Source organism: Canis lupus, chromosome 5 (assembly GCF_003254725.2).
Source record: "Canis lupus dingo isolate Sandy chromosome 5, ASM325472v2, whole genome shotgun sequence".
NCBI lineage: Eukaryota > Metazoa > Chordata > Mammalia > Carnivora > Canidae > Canis > Canis lupus.
The window spans coordinates 46,198,998-46,213,293 of NC_064247.1; the positions used below are offsets into that span (position 1 = coordinate 46,198,998).

At 40.5% G+C, this 14,296-nt stretch overlaps 1 protein-coding gene and 1 long non-coding RNA gene across 15 annotated transcripts in view; one reads left to right on the forward strand and one right to left on the reverse strand.

The window, feature by feature from the left end:
* ROR1 (receptor tyrosine kinase like orphan receptor 1) overlaps window positions 1–14,296 on the reverse strand; it is a 486,769-nt gene that overhangs the window by 84,013 nt on the left and 388,460 nt on the right. The window lies entirely within an intron of this gene.
* Window positions 6,448–12,110, forward strand: LOC112647163 (uncharacterized). The gene is made up of 3 exons (XR_003128138.3): window positions 6,448–6,778; window positions 8,990–9,164; window positions 11,944–12,110. It is a non-coding gene; the product is annotated as an uncharacterized LOC112647163 (long non-coding RNA).

Consider the following 14,296-nt stretch of genomic DNA (forward strand, 5'->3'; position numbering starts at 1 on the left):
CTTTTGTTCTTAATACAAAAGTACACTTCAGAGTGAATTGATTTTAGCATATTATTCTTTAAAAGGTTTATTTGGAATATCTTTGTTAACATAGCTAAGAGATCTAAACACCAATCTTGGCTCAATTATAAGCTGTAAAATTTATGGCATATCATTTCACTTCTTTGGCCCGGTTTCTTATTCTGTAAAACATCTGACAATTGAACTAGATACTCTTTCCTAGATCCCCTCTAGTTTTAAAAATGTTGATTTTATTTTATTTTTATTTATTTTATTTTTTTGAAGATTCTATTTATTTATTCATGAGAGAGAAAGAGAGAGAGAGAGAGAGAGAGAGAGAGGCAGAGACACAGGCAGAGGGAGAAGCAGGTTCCATGCAGGGAGCCTAATGTGGGACTCGATCCGAGTCTCCAGGATCAGGCCCTGGGCTGAAGGTGGCGCTAAACCGCTGAGCCACCCAGGCTGCCCATACTTTTTGTTTCTATGCAGTATTTCACTTTTGGTTGCTATTCAATATGCTAGGACTATATAATATCATAATTTATTCTATTATTGATGAAAATCTGGGCTATTTCCATTTGGAAACTATGATAGCTTAGATTTTGTTTCTCAAATTAATCTGTTGGTGAAATATACAGCACTTCATTCCACTTAATTGAGATTTACATTCCAGCTTAATTTATTTCAGACACATATACTTGAGATTTTCTGTCCAGTGGGGAGAAGTCTAGGAGATAAAGTCAATAGGGCCAGAAGAGATTGGCTTTCTCTGGATAGTGTACCTGTGTAAAAAGGGACTTTACAGAGTTCCTTGTTTCTGTGTAAACAAAGAGTAATAAAATAGCTCATTGCTGAGGCCTCTAATAATGGTAGCCTTGTACAGTTTGTACAAACAATAAGCATGCCTACAACAGGAAGGTAGTCTGAACTCACCTGAAGAAACTTCAGATCACTGGATATGATGATATATTAAGTAGGACCGGTTTGTTTGCAAGTAACAGAAACCAAAGCTTAAGAAAGGAAAGGTGGACGATATTATGTAGTTAGAAGAGTGTCTCACTGAACTGAAGGACAGACATAGAACCAAGATGGATGCCTCACTGGATGCCTCTCCATTTCTATCTTTCATTTTCTTTTCATTGTTCAATCCATATAGCGAGTAAGCCTCTTGATTTTACATGTTGATTCTCTCTTGGTCCTCATTCCTACTGTGGTCCACTCAAGACCTGATGATTCAAACACTAAAATCATGGCTCTAGAGGCATCTGGGTGACTCAGTGGTTGAGCATCTGCCTTTGGCTCAGGTCATGACCCCGGGGTCCAGGGATTGAGCCCCGCATCAGGCTCCCCACAGGAAGCCTGCTTCTCCCTCTGCCTTTCTGTGTCTTTCATGAATAAATAAATAAATAAAATCTTTTTTTTTTTTTTAAATCATGGCTCTAAAAGCCCTAGTTTCTGGATGGGGTGTGGTTGGAGTGACAGGGAATGGTCCCTAAAAGAACGGGTGTTGTTGGCTGAGGTTTGGGGACACATTCTCCAAGGTGCTCATAACAGAAACTTTGCAGAAGGGCAGTCTACAGTAGTTATTTAAGAAAAGCTACAAAGAATCTCATGAAATATGAGTCAGGCTTTATTACCTGAGCTTGTCGTGTTAAGACATGGCTTTATTCAGGACAAACATTAGTTTGCAGTGTTTATCCTGGGGTATAACAGGAACAGCTTTTGAAATCAGATAAAACTTTAAAAAAAGAAAAGAAATCAGATAAAACTAGCTTTCGATTCAAGTTCAGCCACTTCTGGCTGAATTTCACTGGACAAGTTCCCTAACCTCTCTTTGTCCATATCCCCCATCTATAAGAAGATAATACTAATGTTGCCCTCCCTATGAAGTTGCTCTGAGAATTAAAGACAGGTATACACATATCAACCACACTGCCTGGTACAGAATTTTTTGTCCTCTTTTCGAGTGTTAAAGCTGAGGTGGCATGGTAAATTAGAGGTAGGGGTGGGGATGGATGGAAGGGGGATAGTAAACTAGAATCAGAAACCTTGCAATCTGGTACTGACATCACTAGCTGTGGGGTCTCAGGCAAGTCATTAAAACTCCGAGGAAAGTGTCTCATTTTCCTGACTAACAGAAAAGACAGGTTCAGTGGAGGACTATGCAATTAAGTTACTATAATCACTTCTAGGACTCAAAACACTCCCGGTGATGCTCAGGTGTTGCTGAGCATGTGTGAGGGAGAACAGCAAGGGGGGAGTGCAATTTGGTAAAATTCTCATCTCTCTCTCTCTCTCCTTTTATCTGTTTCATAAATTGAGGTTTTGCATCAGATTTGTTTTAGGGGGGAAAAAGTATGCTGCTGAAAAAATTACAAAGCATCTTGAAAAATACCAGATGACATGCCCTCTCAAGTCTTTCCTGCTCTAAAACATGAGGCTCTGCTAAATGCCTTCCATTGTTGAGCTGAGCTACCTCTAGAGCCAGAAGCAGCCTGGATATTTTCAGCAACCCATTAAGTCGTCTGTCATGGGACAGCAGGAAAAAAAAAAACCCTACAAAGGGCTGTGGCTAAAACAGAGAGAGACTCATCCAACTTGTCCAGAAAACAAACCAAATAACACCTTCCCAAAACACATTATTAATATAACACAGGAAATGTTAGCAGGATCATAAGGATGTCTCTTTCAAAGTGAATGAGCAACCCAGGCTTTGCTTTGATTATGGCTTATGACTTCTCATCTAACAGAGGACAGCTCAAGAGCACAAAGGTGTCCTACGTGGTCACCCTTACCACAACAGTTGGCCCTGTGTGGCAACTGTGAAAACATATATTTCTTTCTTAAGCCCACCATTGATAGACGTGTTTAAATAGAAGATATTCACAAGGGGATAGCGGATTTAGCTTGTGCATTTTGTGCTATATTGAGCCAGGTAGGAAGCAGGATGAATGGGAGATTATTCTTGTGATAAGAAATTTGTTCTTAGAGCAACAAGCACATGAGAAAAAGAAAGTTTCCATTCTTTCTGTAAATGAAGATCATAAACAGATGATTTATATATTGAAATCAGATATGCCAAAAGCACCTTAAAGATAATCTGGTCCAGTAGTTTTCTACCTTTTTTGGAATAGATCTTTTAGCAGAAGCTCAAAAGAATGATAGAGTTAAAAACAGTTTAACAAGAACATTAATTCTGGTTGAAGTTGGGGTGGGGGCAGGGGGATTAGTCCTGACTGTTCTATACAATCTCCCCCATTTCTATCAAAACACCCCTCTTGGGACAGATCCCAAGGCACCTCCATGAATATTTGAGGGCTCCTAATCCTCAAATCACTTACTAGACTAAACTTCCCTACTTATAGATGACAAAACTAGGTACAAAGAGATCAGTGATTTGCCCAGAATTCTGAAATATGAAAGTGAAGACTAGGGCCAAACCCAGGGCTCCTGATGTCCAGCCCAGTGTTCTTGCCTTATATAACATGGAGTCACTCTGAGAAGACATTTGAAACTACCTGCATTTCACCTCTTGTGAGTCACTCAATCAGATATGGACCATTTAAAGTCTCAATGAAGTTCTTTCTTTTTTTTTCTTTTCTCATCTAAAGGATATTTGGAAAGAAGGAAGGAAGGAAGGGATGGAGGGAGAAAGAATGGAAGGGAGGAAAGAGAGAATTAAATTTCAACATTAAAAGCATGTTCAAGGGGGCACCTGGGTTGCTCAGTGGTCGAGCATCTGCCTTTGGCTCAAGTCAGGATCTCAGGGTCCTGGGATCGAGTCCTGCATTGGGCTCCCCTCAGGGAGCCTGCTTTTCCCTCTGCCCATGTCTCTGCCTCTCTCTCTCTCTGTGTCTCTCATGAATAAATAAAATCTTAAAAAAAGAAAGCATGTTCAACTACCCCATTCTCCATAGAATCACACTCAAAATTATATGACTAAGTAATGTGAGGGAGGAGAAAAACATATCAAAATGATTATTTGGTTATTAAGCTCAATGACTTTGATGAGTCTTGAAAGCAAAATGGCCCAAGGCTGCATCTACCCACTGACCCATCCCTCCAACTAGTAGACACACTACTTGCTGCTGGGATATGGGGGTGAATGATTCCAAACTTGAAGAAACTCATCTTTGATGATGAAAAGCATCCTTGATGCTAAATCTTATTCTGGGAATGGAATGAGGAAGAGAGAGAGGGAGAGAAGAGCAGGGAAAGGGAGAGGAGGAGGGAAGAGAATATTATGGTGGTCAGTGGTTGGGGGTCAAAAGGAAGAGTACCAGGTAGGCATTCTGTGTGGGAGGGAGGTACATGAGAGTATTTCCATGCCCCTGGGATATGTACTGTGGGATACGGAAAACCAGACTGGCCATCAGTAGGCTGAGAGAATGATCTTTGGGATCCCAGGATATAAAGGGATGGAGGTGTGCCATGTTCTTCCTCTCCACAGGTGACCCCAACCAACGAAATATGATTATTAGTATGATGAGTTTTAATAAATTAAAAAGAGTCTATAACTCTAGTACAGTTTATAATCCTAGTCTATAGTCAATAGCTTGAGTATTGTGGCCTCTGGTCAGCTGATGAGGTGTGTCAATGTCAATGTAAAAGAAACACATCACCGGTTTTGTTCTGTGGCTGGGCCCAATCTGTGTTATCCTAGAGCATACAGACCTTTCACACACTTACATCACTAGGCTAGGGGATGGAGAAATCTCATCCTTAATAACTTAAAAAAATAAATATATCCATGGGTCAGGCATAGCAGCTTTGCATATGAGGGAGTAGATAGCACACAGCAAAGGGTTAAATGGTTAAGATGTCGGCTTCAGACCAGGACAGATGAGTATTCAGATCCTAGCTGCTCCTACCCATCTATAGGATCTTTGGCAAAGTGTTTCACTTTTCTGAGTCTCAAACAGGGATGGTGACAAATGTATCAAATTATTAGGGCTGCTTTAAAGATTACTTAATTAATATAGACAAATGGCCATTATTACAATAGGTCCATTCATAAGTGTGGGCAGTAACACTAGAGCCCTTGGCTAGAACTGAGCTCTCTAAGCTGTAAAACCAGAAAAAGGGTATCCGTCAGGGAAAAAGAGGGGCACTTTACTGATATTGATGGGCTAAACATCCTTTCCCCTACTTCCTCACCCTCTTCTAGGCTGGGAGTAAGACTTCACATTGATTTTTACTGAGGAAAACCATCTCAGCGCTTGCTTCTCACCAGGACAGCATTTTTTTTTCTTTCTTCCTCTGTGTAATCAAGAGCAAACAAAATCCAGATTCTCACCCATAACAATGGCCACGTGGGGTAGAAGCTGATTTCCTCTCAGAAAACACTTAATGCTAGAACATCGAGCTTTTGGGTCATTTCCTGGCACTCTGATGATATCATATCCCGACTTGTTTATTTGCTCATTGTTAATTGTTACTCTATGTACATTCAACAACAATTTGAGGTACTTATGTACTGACTAAACAGAGCATCAAAGAGCTCTTACTAAGGCAGCTTAGTGTTCATGAGATTTCTGACATAATTAATGTTTCAATGAATCAACTAAAGTTCATCCAAATGTGACTTCTGAGATTCTCTGCTTTTTAATAGATCCTTAGGAACATGACTATGTTTCTCCCTAGAGGCCTGTCATGACCCACTGTGGGTGTTCCCTGAATGAGCTATGAGACATCCCTCAACTTAGGATAAATGCAATTGATCTGACAGTGAGAACACAACAGACATTTTCTCCTCAGTGTGCAGAAGACATGTTACATTTCCCTTGTTCCGCTGGGAATATCAGATATCATCCTGTCTTCAAAAATTATAAGTTGTGGCCAGATTTTCACATATTCTTTCCTCATTTATGGAAAGTGTAGATATCGACATAGAAATGTACCCTAGCCATTGTTGACACTTTCAAAGAAGATGAAAAATGAGGGATGTCTGGGTGGCTCAGTGGTTGGGCATCTGCCTTCGGCTCAGGGCATGATCCTGGAGTCACGGGATTAAGTCCCACACCGGGCTCCCTGTATGGAGCCAGTTTTTCCCTCTGCCTATGTCTCTGCCTCTCTCTCTCTCTCTGTGTCTCTCATGAATAAGTAAATAAAATATTTTAAAAAAAGATGAAAAACGAGTTTGATGTGTACATTCCAGCCTGTTTATTCTCCAGTCCATGACCCTCAATAGAGGCTATCCATACTGACATTACCAAACCTGCTGGTTTGATTATTTCACTAATATTATCGAGGCTGGCTAAGATGTAACCACTAACTTGGGAAATAATATAGTTTATCAAAGATTAAATGTACCATAATTTTTAGTACAATCATTTTAATCACTTTTGGAGTGATTTTCCTGAAAATACCAGTGATAGTCTTAAGTCACAATGAAAATGTATTCCAAAACATAGTGAAACAAATTCTAGAACTCTCGTGTCCAGAACAAAGCAGACATCATTTTTTTAAAGCAGATATCATTTTTAAGCTCTGCTCTTTCACTTCTGCAGAAAACGTTGTAGAGATTGGTTTTCCCATAAGATTTTATTTTCTGCAGTCTGTATTTCTTTTCAAAGATTTCAAACTAGCTCTTGATGTCTGAAAGCGTACTATCTTTTGCATATGCATTTTCCTTATTTTATTTAATGTAAACCTTGCCTGAATGCTTTTCCTAATTATGAGGTAACTAATTATCAGGATCACATTTCTCTGGGCCTGATCTTCTGCTCATTTGTATCACTCAGGATTCCTGGATAACAGAAACTCAACTTGATCTACCGTAAGCAATAAAGAAATATTTATTGGTTCACAAGCCATTGCCTGGGAAAAGTGGGGGTAGAGCTGGCTCAGGGAAGACTGGATCCAAAGAATCAGATAATCCTATCTTTCTCTCATTTCTGCTTTTTGGTTTTATGGCCATAGGCAGTTCCAGATTTATATAGCAGTTACATATCTAGAAATACAAGAAAGCTCTTTTGTCAGCTCCATATTAGAAAAATTTTGTGGAAATATTAGGATTGGCTTGGCTTGTGTCACTACTCTTCCTTACCTAGGTCTCTGTGGTCTGAGAGTGAAGCATTCTGATCGGCACTACTATAAGAATCATTACAGTTGGCAAGGAGAGAAATATATCCTCCAAAGAAAGAAAAGATGCTCTGGACATACAAAACATATGTGCCCATGATCCTTTTATGAGAAGGTGTAATACTAATAGATCACTTCTTTCTGGATCATTCCTTACATTGCTGCGTGCTCAATGATATTGGGAAGTAATAATTGCTGGCACGTTCTTTTGATTAAGGAGATGGAATTGACTTGTGCCTATATGAAAAAGACTGTAGATTTTGAGGTTGGCCTAGAAATTTTAAATCATGTTATTTCAAAACCATAACTGGCAAAAATGCAGCTTTGGCAAGGTATCGCTCTTCCAGCAAGCCCCACTGAAAGCAGAAGTCTTCCTTTAAATAATCACAACCATTCACGGGAGACCCAGTCTACCAGCTTGCCATTCTCTGACTCGACTCACCAGTGGAGTCATTATCCACATGCAGGAACCAAACAAAATCTCATTACACATGTAACTCATTTGTTAGCCAACTCTTCACGTTCAGAAATTATCAGTTACTTGTTGACAGACTGATTGATAAAGGTTGCAAAAAGATTAGGATTCCTTTCTTCCTTCCTCCTTTTCTTCCTCCCTCCTTCCCCCTCTCTCTTCCTTTCTTCCCTCCTTCATTTTAATAAACTCTGTCATGCTACAGGGTTCTCCTTACTATATTTCTGTAACTTTACATCCAGACCTTGAAACTGCCTGCAGTTTCAGGAAGTGCTGCTTTATATCACCATTACCACTTATCACAGGACAATAATAAATACATTTCTGTGTAGATGGAAGAAAGTAAATGAAGATTAGATGACATTACTTTAAGTGGAAACTATGCCATCCAAACTGAAAAAGCTCAGTCTCTACCTAGTTTCCTGGACCCCAGTGGCTCCAGCTGGGTTCTGTTTTTCAGCAGTTGACCCATGCTCTGGCTCTGGCCTGCCACCTTTTCTCAGAATATATACCAACTGCTAATGTACTGTGTATGGTGGTTCAGACGCCAATGCACTGTGTGAATACTAATATTTTTAATAAGCCGGTTATCACAAGCTCGTGTGAGCCTACCATTGCCCTCCTTGACTCTACCCAATCTCTGATTTGTCACTTATCCCAAGAATGTAGGGATCCTTTGCAACTTGCTGTATTGGGGGAAAAAAATGCTGTTATGGACTGCATGCTTGGGTCCACCCAAAATTCATATGTTGAAACCCTAACCACCAGGTTAGGATTAAAAGGTGGTGCTTTTGGTAGGTAATTAAGGTTAGATTAGGTCATGAGTTGGGACCCTCCTGATGAGATTAGTGCCCTTATATAAAGAAGAGACAAAAAGGCACATACCAGAAAGGCTATCTAAAGATATAACCAGGAAGAGCGCCCTCACCAAGAGCCTGACCATACTGGCACCCTGATCTTGGACTTCCAGCCTTTGGACTGTGAGAAATAAACTTCTGTTGCTTAAGTCACCCACTATATAACTTTCTGGGATAGCATTTGAACTAAGACACGTGCCATTCTTAAACGATCACATAATGAAGGATGGGGCAGGAAACTAAGATATACAACGATCTTTGCAGGATGCCTGGGTGACTCAGCGGTTGAACGTCTGCCTTTGGCTCAGGGCATTATCCCCGGGTCTGGGATCGAGTCCCACATCAGGCTCCTTGCGGGGAGCCTGCTTCTCCCTCTGCCTTGTCTCTGCCTCTGGGTCTCTAATGAATAAAATAAATAAAATCTTTTAAAAAATGATCTTTGCAATGAAGGTGTAAATGATTAGATAAATCATTGGTAGAATGGCCGTAGACTTAAAGTCACCCAAGTTATTAAATTCACCCTATTTATCCTGCATATAATGTAACAGGGGCTTTTGATGTTCTCTATGTGTTTCAGGGTAGCAAAGATTCAGTCACTACTCAGGCCCAAGTACCTGGTGGAAAGATATTGGGACTTTTGAGTCAGACCACGTCAGAATCGGAGCTCTGCTTCTTACTATGAGGACTTAAGCAAGCTTCTTAGCCACCAGAAGCCACATCTTCCTCAACTGTAAAATGGGACTTCTAGTCAGGTTGTATTAGCATTACTGAGACAATGAACATTTAGCAAAGTGCTCAATAATTGAAGCTGCAAGAGTCAAGACCTGAATAAGGCCCTTGATGATCTTAAGATCAAGTAATAAGGAGTTTCTGCAGCAGAGAAAAAGCCCAATGCACTTTACCTAATGCATTGTGCTGCATGAAGAGTGAAAAAGGGGAGCATTAGAAAGCAGCCCTGCCTTCATGTGGCTTTCTGTCTAATCAGGGGAGCTAAAGGGAAAACACCTGCATGAAATAACAACAGGACAACACTCAACAGCAAAACAAAATACAAAACTGCAGATGCAGACTATGCATGTGAAGATAGTTTGGAAGAGAGAGTGGGTTTTGAAAGCTAGGATAATGCCCTCTAAAACACAGACCCTGGGATCCCTGGATGGCTCAGCCATTTACTGCCTGCCTTTGGCTCAGGGCGTGGTCCTAGAGTCCCAGGATTGAGTCCCACATTAGGCTCCCTGCATGGAGCCTGCCTCTCTCTCTGCCTGTGTCTCTGCCTCTCTCTGTGTCTCTCATGAATAAATAAATAAAATATTAAAAAAAAATAAAACACAGACCTTGCAATGGCAGAGATGCTGTCACTTTTGTCCATTGCTGTATCTCCAGCAACCAGACCACTGCCTGGCTCTTTGTGTGTGGTTGAGAAATACCTACCGAGTTAACTGATGAACAAATTGTTTGAATAACTAGTAGAAAAACACCAGACTAGGAATAGAAGGACCTAGGTTTGGATCCTAACCTCCCTGAACCTCAGTTGCCTTATCTGTAAAATGGCTATATAATCCCTACCAACTATGTAGGGTTGTCATACAGATAAATAATACATTTGTGTGAAAGGTAAGTATAATGTAGTAAAATGTAGCTTAAGAAGGAACTAGAACCCTAAGGATGGTTACAAATTTGGACAAGTGGTAAGAAGCAATTTTAATGATGCATTTATCCATATGTTCCTTAACTTGGGCTCTAAGACCAGCGAGGGTGTCCATGGAATAACAGGATAGAAGGCTGTTTTTCTTTCCCGCCATGGTAACCAATGGCACATGCTCCACTGCTGTTAACAAGATCAATAAACTTGCCACATTCAGAAATCGACAATTAACCCCTTTTACAACACTTAAAGTCACAGGCCTCTCTATTTTATATGGCCAAGCAGGCTGCTGAGCACATGGTTTTTATTATTGCCCCCCCCCCACTGCAAAAAAAACCCCTACTACTAATAATTTAACACCTTATAGAACCTGTCCCTCTCTTAATGATTTTGCAGGGAAGCTCTGTGCACTGCAGCTGTCTTTGCAAGGGCCACCTCTAGGTCCATGCTGCTTGGGGGGACCATATTATCTTTAGTCCTGCTTACCTTTCTAAATGTTTTATGGTTTACAGCTGCGGTGAAAAGCATTTTGGGGTCGGCAGAGATTTATTCCCCTTTTTAATGTTTTTACTAGGCTGAATAAACACATTCTCGGGGAATGAAACCTCTGGTCATGTTGGGAATATGGAAACCGGGCTCTACTCCGTAATGGCAGCTCTTTCGTGACTGACGCTTGCTTATAACAACGAGTGCCATTGTTGTCTCTGAATGGGACTGTGGTCAGGAGCCCTCAGAGGGTTCCACAGCACCCACCCCACAAGCCACTCTGTCACAACCCTACCTGAAACCGCCTACCTCTTTGCAGGATCCCATTAACACCTGTAGAAAAATGCTGCATTTTAAGGGCTCTGGAGAGTCTGGAAGGTGGAGAATGTATAACTGACACTGTTTTTGGTGTTCTTACCTCCAGCATGTGCTCATTTAAATATTTTTGGCAAATGAGTTTTGATAAAATGAGTCTTTCTCCCAAATTCAAACGAACCCTTAATTTTTATGAGGTTTGTAAAACATCAGCATAATGATTTCTTAAAAAGGAAAAAAAAATATTTCCTCGAGCTTGCTCATTCCGTTGTTCTTGGCCAAGACTGCTCATAGAATTACCAGTATGCTATGAGAAAGATTATTCATATAGTGATTTGGAGCTGGGTGGAATCAGAAATTATTATAAATCTCTTCACATGACATTCCTGCAAGCTTTGCCAGCCCTGGAATAAAACGGGCTTGGAAGCCAACAGGCAGCACCTGTATAACCCACTATGAGGCAAAAGCTGGCCTATCATTAGACCTTATCAAGAGGTTTCCAAGTGGTGCTTCAAAGTAGGAGAATAAAGCACTTTGTCTTGTTGAGGACTCTGGGGGTAATTAGCAAGCATGTCACACTTGCAGACATATCACTAGTCGCATTGGAGAAACTGACATGCCTGGCTCATTTCTTTGCTTCCCAGTGGTTTTCTCGTCACAAGATCAATGGAAGGGCCCTTCCGTGAAATGACTCCTAGAGCCACATCTGGCCAATACCAATGAGAGTTGCCATGGATCCTGCCTTTCTGGTGATTTCAGGCTACTGTGCTGGGCTCTGCTTTGCTCTAATGTACAGTCATGTTCCTAAGTCATGTACCTAAGATATCACCAATAATATCGCAGATATTATTACTGAATATATTCTGATATTATTCTCAGTTATTAAAAGAAGGTACAGTCATGTTCCTAAGTCATACACCTAAGATATCACCAGTTTGTAGATATTATTACTGAATATATTCTGATATTATTCTTAGTTATTAAAAAAATAATTCTCAGTTATTGAGACAGTTATTCCAATAGGAAAAATACTTGGGAGCTAGGCACTTTCCTGCTCAGTAATAGGGATTTTTTTTTTCCTGTAGGAATGTCAATACTACAGTTTTCCTTGGGACGCCTGGGTGGCTCAGCGGTTGAGCATCTGCCTTTGGCTCAGGGCATGATCCCACAATCCCGAGATTGAGACCCACATCGGGCACCCTGCATGGAACCTGCTTCTCCCTCTGCCTCTGTCTCTGCTTCTCTGTGTGTCTCTCATGAATAAATAAATAATTTAAAAAAATAAAGTTTTCCCTTATAGCTGTAAGACCTGAGAGGCCAGGATGGAGCTATTAAGCCTAAACACTGTGCAAATCCTGTGCAAAGACTCTGGTTATATGGAGCTTTTGCTCAAGAGCACCAACATTTCTTTTCTGATCATATCAGCTCTTCTATAGAGCATGGTGATTCTTGGTCATTCTTATCATCTTTATCATTCATTGTTATGATTATATGATTATAATATGTTATGTTATATCATATCATATATCATAATATATATGATGATTATATGATTATAATGTTATGTTATGATTATATGATAAATATATCATAAATATAAATATTTATATAAATATATAAATATTCATAAATATAATGATTATAATCTGTTATATGATTATATGATATAATCATATCATATAATCATATGTCACATGATTATATGATAAATAAAGTATAGTGCCACCCAAACAAAGCAAATGGGTAGCTATGCACTAGTTCCTTTTCTATGAGTATTGATCATTATAATAGTAGACTGCATAATGCCAGTCCATATCTCTGAACACTCAGATTATATCTGAGCTGGGGAAACTCTGTAAGAGTAATATCAGTACTTACCTGTCCTTTCTTGCCAGTTAGTCACAGTCCTCTGGGACTAGTGCCTTTAGGGAGATCCAACTTCATGCATTTAAGGCAAGAAGTTCTTTCACCCCATTACATTTCTTAAGGGACAACATAGCGTGCGCACCAGCGATTTCTGGCCTTCTTCTCTCTTTAAACATTTTTCCCAACTCATTCCATTAATCTCAGAGGTTGTCTTTGTCATTGTTATAATTGTAAGATATACTGTGTATGCAATTCCTCATCCTCACCCCTTATTCTCATCCATCTCTGTCATTCCAGCCATGTTCTCTTTCTTCCCTCCAAGTTCCAGAGAAGAGATTTTTCCCCTTACTATTGAAATCTAACCCCTCTACCTGGCCTCTGCAGCTTTTTTCTTCCCACTGCCTCCAGGATTTTAATCCCACAACGGTCATTTTTTTTCTCTTTAACATCTTCAAAGACCGCTTCCAGATATTCTCTCTCTCTCTCTCTCTCTCACACACACACACACACACACACAGAGTCTTACTTCTCATTATCCCAATTTCCCTCTTTCTAATCCTGGTAAAACATTTTAAACATGATCTACATCATTCCCTCCAGCAATTTCCCACTGTGTTGCTTCTTGATTACTGGAAATTTGGCACCTTTTGCCATACTTTCTCTGAAATGATCTCCTGATGCCCAGCCACCATTTCACTCTTTAAATGCAAGATCTTAGGCTCCACTCAGATTTTCCTCAGACATCTTACCTGCTCCTAAGAAATTCTCTTCTTCCTCCTCCATGGTTTCTTTGATCTTGTGCTTTCCTGGTTTTCCTATCTGTCCATGATATTTTTCCTCTCTTTCACCTGTACCCCTCACAGTTATGCGTGTCACTTAAGGTTCAAACCTTGTTCCTCCCTTTTTCCCTATGATTATGCTGTTAGGGAGGCCCTTGTGATTCAGTTCTCTCTCAATCCTGACTGTCTTCAAGACCCATACATAATTCCCACATAATTCCATTTGGATATGCAACCATCACCTATATTAGTTCCAGCCCTCGGGAAGCAGATGCTAAGATAGGAGTTAAAAGGACAAGAGGTTTATTGTCAGTAGCTTTTGTGGATGAAAAGAGGGGCAAGACTGAAGCAGGCAAGGAGAGGTTTCAGACTGCCATCTGAGATCAGAGAAGGGGAAGGAAGAAGGATTGGGAAGGAGAAGCATCAGATCCAAGTGCTGCTCTGAAAGTCTGGGCCAGCCCAGAGGGGAGCCTCAGGTCAATGACTGCCTATCAGAGGAGGCAACATGGGACAGAGAAGCTCAGCTCTATTACTCCTTCTGAGCTTAGTTACTGGTTGATTGAGAGCTGCCCAGGAAGTGTGATCCTGGCTTGTGTGCTCTGGCAGATGCCCAAGCTCCTGCAGCTAGAAGCTCTCTCTTCAAAGGAAATCTCAAACACAATCCATACGAAACTAAGTTTAACTTTTCCTTTCTCCTCTCCCACCATCTATGCTTTCCTCTCAAATTATCTCATCTCTGCCTTTGATATCAGCATCCTTCCATCTTCCAAGCTAAGATATCTCCAAGTAATCT